At 33.2% G+C, this 7,547-nt stretch overlaps 1 long non-coding RNA gene and 2 other non-coding genes across 3 annotated transcripts; 2 read left to right on the forward strand and 1 right to left on the reverse strand.

Annotated features, from left to right (window-relative positions):
- The first annotated feature begins 3,210 nt into the window (after positions 1-3,210).
- On the forward strand, positions 3,211-3,281 carry TRNAG-GCC (transfer RNA glycine (anticodon GCC)). The gene has a single exon. It is a non-coding gene; the product is annotated as a tRNA-Gly (tRNA).
- A 5-nt stretch (positions 3,282-3,286) lies between these two features.
- LOC145013692 (small nucleolar RNA snoR114) lies at positions 3,287-3,372 on the forward strand. The gene has a single exon (XR_013665239.1). It is a non-coding gene; the product is annotated as a small nucleolar RNA snoR114 (small nucleolar RNA).
- Positions 3,373-6,139: 2,767 nt separating this feature from the next.
- Positions 6,140-6,792, reverse strand: LOC145011922 (uncharacterized). Its single transcript, XR_013664328.1, has 2 exons — positions 6,583-6,792; positions 6,140-6,507 (listed from the first exon to the last, which is right to left on the reverse strand). It is a non-coding gene; the product is annotated as an uncharacterized LOC145011922 (long non-coding RNA).
- Between the last annotated feature and the right edge of the window lie 755 nt (positions 6,793-7,547).

Genomic DNA, 7,547 nt, shown 5'->3' on the forward strand with positions numbered 1-7,547 from the left:
AAATTCTATTATTATAGTTATTTAAAACATTAAACATTTTTTTAATTTTTAAAATAACAATATAATCATTTATATATAGTTATTTTTAACTATTGTTACTGTAAGTTATTTTGGAAGGACATCGAGTGTTGCGTTTACGTTCCACGAGTCGTGAAATGGTACATCTGGTGAGCCAATTTGAAGTGTGGTCTGTTGGTATGTTAATGGATGATGGTTCGAACCCTAAGTGTGTGTGTGTGTGGGGGGGGGGGGGGGGGAGAACTAGGTATTATATGGGGAGGATCCTCAATCTAACGTAGTAAAGAAGTTTTGGTTATGAGGATATGCGGTCTGAATATATGAGGTTGGGGTCATGTGGTAGTCAAGTTAAAGTACAAAGCGAGACGATGCATGTTACATATGCTCAAGAGAGAATGAGTGCCTTCACGATAGGTGGCCGTTGGATAGGAATTCGATTATGGTCCGTGTTTTTTCGGGTGTGCCAATGTTAGAGTTTCGAGACGGTTGGGTCACTGAGATCAAGATTCAATTGCTGAGAGATTGATAGTTGGACGTATAGATTGTTATATGTACTCCTGAAGGGCAACAGTTGATTTGTCAATCAAATTCAGAGTCGGTATGAGTAGTTCCACATGGGCTTGATCAATAAAGGATGTGGCTTTGTAGTGGTATTGATCCGACTAAAGTTTTGTACACAAAATCGTGAAATCGCGATCCAACTCGTCGAGTTTTCCTTCAACTCGTCAAGTTCCTCCTTCTCAATAGAATCGGGTATTTTTAGTACAACTCGTCGAGTCCCCTTATGGACTCGTCGAGTTCCTTCTATCTTCATAAAACCGAGAATAACCTAGCTAACTCGCCGAGTTTTCTCAGTAATCAAAAATATCGGGGGACCATGATCCAATTCGCCGAGTTGGGTAAACAACTCATCAAGTTTCCTTAGTCTTAATGCATTCAGTTACTTCCAAGCGAGTCTAATGCCTCCAAACCATAGATCTAGTCCCATTGGGCAGAAATACCACGTAAAGTTGCTAACTTTACGTCCATGCATGGTATCAAGAGGATAAAAACACTAAAACTAAGCTTTATAAGGGACCTAGGGCATGGAGGAGGGCCAAGACTTGATAAAGCTGGCAACTTTAAGTTTTAATAGGTAATGAAATGTCTAGATCTAAAATCATAACTTTATAACATGTTCAAATCCATGAATGCACCAAAATAAGCTACTAAAGGCCATAAACTTCTCAGATGAGAGATCTAGCAAATAAATAGTCTAGGTATCGACTTTATATCTCCAAATGGTTGCAACAACACTAAAAATCCTGGATCTAAAGCTTCTCCCTTCAACTTTGCACTACCAACTTCACGCTCCTTCAAGAAAAGCACCAAGGAACACTCTTTAGGCTCACACACACTCAAAATGGGGAAAGAGTCACGATTAGGGTTTTCTCTGGATTGAGGGGGCGATGAGGGGGGCCAGAATGAAACATTAAGGCCTTTAAATAGGGTATAAAACCTTAAAAATTAGGGTTTCATTTATGCCAACCTACTCGTCGAGTTGAGGCCTCCAACTCATCGAGTAGGTTTCTTAACCCGTGTCCTAAACCATTTATACTCTATGAGTTTGGGGCTTCCAACTCGTCGAGTTGCTCTGTAAACATGAATAAATTATAAATTTAAATGCATACCAGGAAACAGGCGTTACATCGAATGTTATAACCCAAATGATAATCATGCTAATAATACTAACCAAACAGTCTCATGCTATCTTACTTAGACCACTTGCACCCCTCATAACCATAATCGAGGCACTACCACAATGTACACCCCCAAGGGGAGACACATAACCAACCCTGGATCTACTGCACTCTTTCATCCTCACAACCTTACCCAAATGGTGAAGTACCAACATATTTGACGAAATGACGAACCTCAACCATTAACAATAACGTCCTTATGAACGACCGATACAAGATCCCCCACCTTGATTGAATCTAAACAGATCCCACCTATACACAATAGCTCGAGAAAACTTCCAAGTTGATCTAGAAATACTGCCAAAACGGTAGTGGGATCAATACCACTACAAACCCTACCGACATAACATGCCAAAATTAGATTCTAAGTAGATCAAAGTCACACCTGGAAAACTGAACAACGCTGCCCCAACATCCAAACTTCCAATAACCAAAGACAATTGCCAAACCTGAGCTTGCTATGAACCAACATTCCACACCACAGTTGAGGGTAAACATACCCAAAAACCAAAGAAAATATAAAACATACAGAATTTGATGATAAATTGAGGCATCATTGATATACCGGCTTGATCCCAAATAGAAGACACCACAAGATAATGTATAAATAAGTGCTTTCCCATCAAATAAATAAATAAATAAATAAGTGAACATATGAAAATAAAAAAATCAGGCACAATAAATAGTCAACATCCACACATCTCTTATCTAAAGTGAATCTAGTAGGTAATCGAAATAAAGTCTATGCAAAATATATATATATATATATATATATATATATATATATATATATATATATATATATATATATATATATATATATATATCAACTTTAATTGGTAACACTTTGTTCAATTAGCCTCTTCTCCCACAACTAAATTTACAACCTCATGATGTGTGAGACCTACCCCTAAAAGATTACTTTTTTTTTTTTATGGATTAAATTTTGCAGACTAGACACAAGATAAAAAGAATATCTAAAGTCTAAACGATACTTATGTTTTCTTGAAACCACCCTCCAAAAAAAAAAAAAAAAAAAAAAAAAACATTTCCCATTTTTGCTCTACTAAAAATCATAGTTATGTATATAAAATGATAATAAAAATTTCAAAGCTTATCTCAAATAGCAATACCCTATAAAAGTCCTCATCGTGGATGTTACTATAGAGCTGCACGTTTCGATCAATTGATAATCAAATGATGTAATTTTCGATCGGTTGCATGATTTTAGAATTAACTAAAAAAATAAAATGGATCAAAAGGACGGTCTAAGTTGTCTAAAGTTTATTCAAATACTTATACTTTTAAACCACCCAAATCATTTTATTAACATTTTTTCTTTCATATATGTAACACTTTTTGGAGGATAGACTTGACCCGATCCGTTTTAATGGGTTCGTTTTTTTTCTATCTAATAGTAGATTTAAAAACAGCATCCACTTCAAACCAAAAGGCACCAGTGGTCTAGTGGTAGAATAGTACCCTGCCACGGTACAGACCCGGGTTCGATTCCCGGCTGGTGCATTTCAAAGCCATGATGAAAAACGCGCTAATTGTGAGGCTTGGTCCCTTACATCTCTCTGATAATGAAGAGTTATACAGCGCTTCTGAGCTTTAATCTATTTTTGTGGCTCAAGAACAGAAAAAGTCTGTTTATTTCTTTTTTGTCTACAATAAAAATTTTGCTTGCTAAGTTATAAGTGATTCAAACAAAGAGTTATAATAATATTCATTTTTCTGAATGATTGAAAAAACAATTTTCAACAATAAGTAGAACTATTGTCATTTATGCACACAACCTACTCTCCATTTTTGTGAAATGAGTTAAAAACAGCAGATCGATTTTGCTTTCTTGTATAACATCATACTTTCATTTGTTTAAAAAAAAAACAATTTTAGCATTGTACTATGAAATTCATTATTTTTTGTATTTATATCGTTCATTTGATCTAATTATACAAACACATAAAACTTTTTTTTTTTTTTCATTATATCAACATACATTCATTATACTTATTTTTGACAGTTAACCTAACTGTAAATTCAAGTACAATCACATTAGAGGGTTAACTACAATAAATAGCATTGCACTTCCATTGCTATTCTTGTAATCGGTCTAAATATGGGCTAAATGCGTTAAAAAATAATGTACTTTCATTTTTTTTTAAATAATATATTTCTCACATTAGTATTATATAACAGATTACTTATATTTTAAAAATATTTCAAACTAAACCATTGTACTATAAAAGTACATTGTTACAATTCAATGACAGTAAATAGCAATGTACTTTAGTATAGACACAATCATCTATAGCCCACATCACTATGAACTTAAAAATGGTTAGAATGTTATTTAAACACATGAAATGAATGACGAGTTAACCCTTAAAACAGACTGCATGTTATATTGTTAAACTAATTCTCTTTAATTGTAGTTAACACTCACCTACTTTATTCTTTACTTTTACATTTTAGATCGGTTATAAAATCGGGTAACATGTATTTCTTTTACTTTTACAATTTAGATTTAAGCGGTTAGATTGGTTGTAAACTAATTGTTTTTAATTGTAGTCACGTACTTTATTATTTTACTTTTATATTTTAGATTCAAGTGGTTAGATTGGTTTGGTTGTTGTATTTCTCATTTTATCATTTGTACTTTTGTAACTCTCCTAACGCCCTTGCTAGCTTTTGTTTAATGTTTATTCCGCCGTTTGATATAAAACTATAACCTTCGATGACTCCTCGTAAGATTCAAGAAATGATCTTGGAGCCTACATAAATAAATAAATAAAAACATGCACTTAAATGTCAATCTCTAAACTAATATGCATAATTAAAGATGTTTACCATACAATGTAACAAACCAATTGAATCGTTGGGTTAACAAAATGAAAAGTGTACATTAACATTGCATTTTAGTAATTTATTTATATATTTATAAATAGATACAATTTTAGTTGATGAATAGTTAATGGTTATTTATGTCCATTTAAAAAGCGATTAATATGATGTAACTGTTTCTCTTTCACAAAGAATTTGTAATTTGCGGAGGACGATTAGGAAAGATCAACCGTTTCTTGTTCACAAAGAAGAATAAAAAGCCATAATAAAATAAGCTATTTTTTCCGCGAAGGATATGCATATGGTTTTCTTAATTACATAACTAGAAAAGTTTCCCCTGCATTGCATTGCTAGGTTGGAAGGTGTTGCTTCTATGTTAAAGTATAGTACATTGTCTTACAAACGCACAATAATCAAAGTAAAATGTCAATGAAAATTTTGTCCATGAGCTAAAACACGTCTATATCAACAAAAATCTAGTACACAAAAACACAATGAAATGAAATCCTAGATTCCAATTCCGTTGGATTCTCCTGGGATACACAACAAATATGGTCTAAAGATACTCTTTTATTCACGCGGAATCCAATGATATTCAAATGTGAGATTTCATTTCATGATCCGTTTGGGACGGAATTGAATTCTATCAATTCCGTCAAAAAAAAGCCAAAACCCATATATGATGGATTTCATCATTTCTAAAGTTGTCTTGTATATTGGTGTATCAAGATGTGAAGAAACATATTGATGAAAAATTGTATAAAAACCAACAGTGACAATTCTTAATGGAAAAAATTGCATATCAATTGGTCTAAGAAACATAGAACAGATCTTGATTAAAAATTGTAATTGACCATTTTTTTTTATAAATATTTATTTTTAACATCGCTCGAATTGAGATCCCAAATGAAAATGGTATCTTTTTTACCGGTATTTGTTTCTCAATTTTGAGATCTTATTAAGAGATAAATTGCACATAGTGCAAATCTCTACATCAGTGCATTTCTTAGAATCCAACCTACCACTTTTTCTATCTTTCTAGTCTCGTTTCTCATTTTCCAATAGACAAATAAATCAAAAGCCAGATTTGATAAACCCGTGTAAATGTTTTTGTTATATTTAGAAACTGAAATTAGAAAAAAAAAGTAACAATTAAGTTTTTTATTCTTTTTATATTTTTAAAAGATGCCAACATGGCCTAAAAAATCCTAACAAAAGATGGTTGAAAAGGGTAAACGATAAAATAAAAAGATTTGAAGTATGATTATCATCTCTTTGAGGCATATCAACAAACACTTTGCATGCTAAAACCAACTAAACAAAAATTCTAGCTCCAAATGGTGGAAAACATATATAAAGATGAAGGGTTTTTGTAAAAAAATAAGCATCTTCATCGAATTTTCTGAAATCTAAGTAAAAAAATACGAACCAACTGAAGAAAGGTTTTTGTTTTAAGCACTTATACTCTTTAACTTGAATGAATGTGAATATATGTCACCTCCTATCTCCGATGAAACCTGTAAGCGAAATCGATATACCAAAAAACTATTCCACGCCGTCGCAAAAAGATATAGCATGTAAAGTAACACAAACAATTTCCAATTTGAGACATGTGGAATGATATTTCTTTCCTAAAAGTCAAAAAATTAACCTAAAAGTTCAACAATAAGAAAGTCGATTCTAGTGGTTTAGAGAAAAATGGCTTGTGCAGTGTATCATGGTGTTTCCTTCTGATCGAAATCAACTGAACATTTATCTTCTTTGGCTTGGAATTTCAGAAAGAGGGACATAAGAGATGATGGAAAACGCACCTGAACAGCCGATGTTTGTCTTCATTTTATTTCATTTTGAATTTGGGTTCGGTCAACCGGAAGAAAGTCTGTAGCTTCCATTCGTTGTGGAACTTGGTTGTGCAAAGAAGAATCAAAATCAAACACAGATGAAGGAAATCAAGCATCAAACATTTTAAAAATAAAACCTGGCAATTGTCAGCCAAAGCAAAGTCTACAAATATTACTGGTCAGGCATTCACTTGAGCAAGGTAGATAAGGCAATGGAAAAGAAGCGAGACCTTGCAAAGCATCGCGTCAATGGTTCCATGCTGGCGAACAGAAAAGTTTTTTTTTTTTTTGGGCTAAGCTTCGGTCGATTAAAGCGGTGCGGATGAGGATTAAAGCATAGTTGAGGATGTGGACTAATCCCAGTTGAACTAGAGTAATTGATGAAAGCATTAGAGCAAAACACATGTCCAAAATGGGACACGCGTCCAAAACGGTACCATCCACATCCACATGCAAAACGGGACGGTCCAAAAGAGACGAATGAGAACACAGGGTAGAAAATGAAAAAAAAAGAATTAGGAGGAGTAAAATGAAAATCCCTAAAAACATAAGGATAATATACGAAAAGAGCCAAAGAGATAGACCTCATATGTGAAAATGATGGCAAGTTTACTTTGCTAACTTAGGAATATATATATATATATATACACACACTAGAAATGTATAAAGGTCATGCTAAGCACGACCCACGATTAGCGTAATATTTTAGGTATAGTAGATATCGGGAGAAGAAGCCACTGAAAGTATGTTGCTATTATGGATAAGAAAGTAAAAGTGCATTTTTATAAAGGGTAAAAAAAATAAACTACACTAAAAAGTTTAGCTCAACATAATGTGCACTGCTGTAAATAGGCAGCTTTTATAAAATACAATGTCTTGAAAGGAACATATTAAGATATTTAACATGTGCAAGGTACTTCTCAGAATATCCAATCTCCTCTATGACTCTCATTTTCTCAGTCCTGATGACTTGACATTAATGTACGCGGTTAGCCATGTCTTCCTTGGAAATGAGTTGCTTCCATATTTGTTATTGGGTATTTTTACGATTTAAAGGTTATCATTAGCTTGATCTGCAATTTAGCGATTTGCGAGTTCTAAT

The sequence above is a fragment of the Lactuca saligna genome, chromosome 8 (assembly GCF_052625555.1).
Source record: "Lactuca saligna cultivar CGN05327 chromosome 8, ASM5262555v1, whole genome shotgun sequence".
In the NCBI taxonomy this organism is placed as follows: Eukaryota; Viridiplantae; Streptophyta; class Magnoliopsida; order Asterales; family Asteraceae; genus Lactuca; species Lactuca saligna.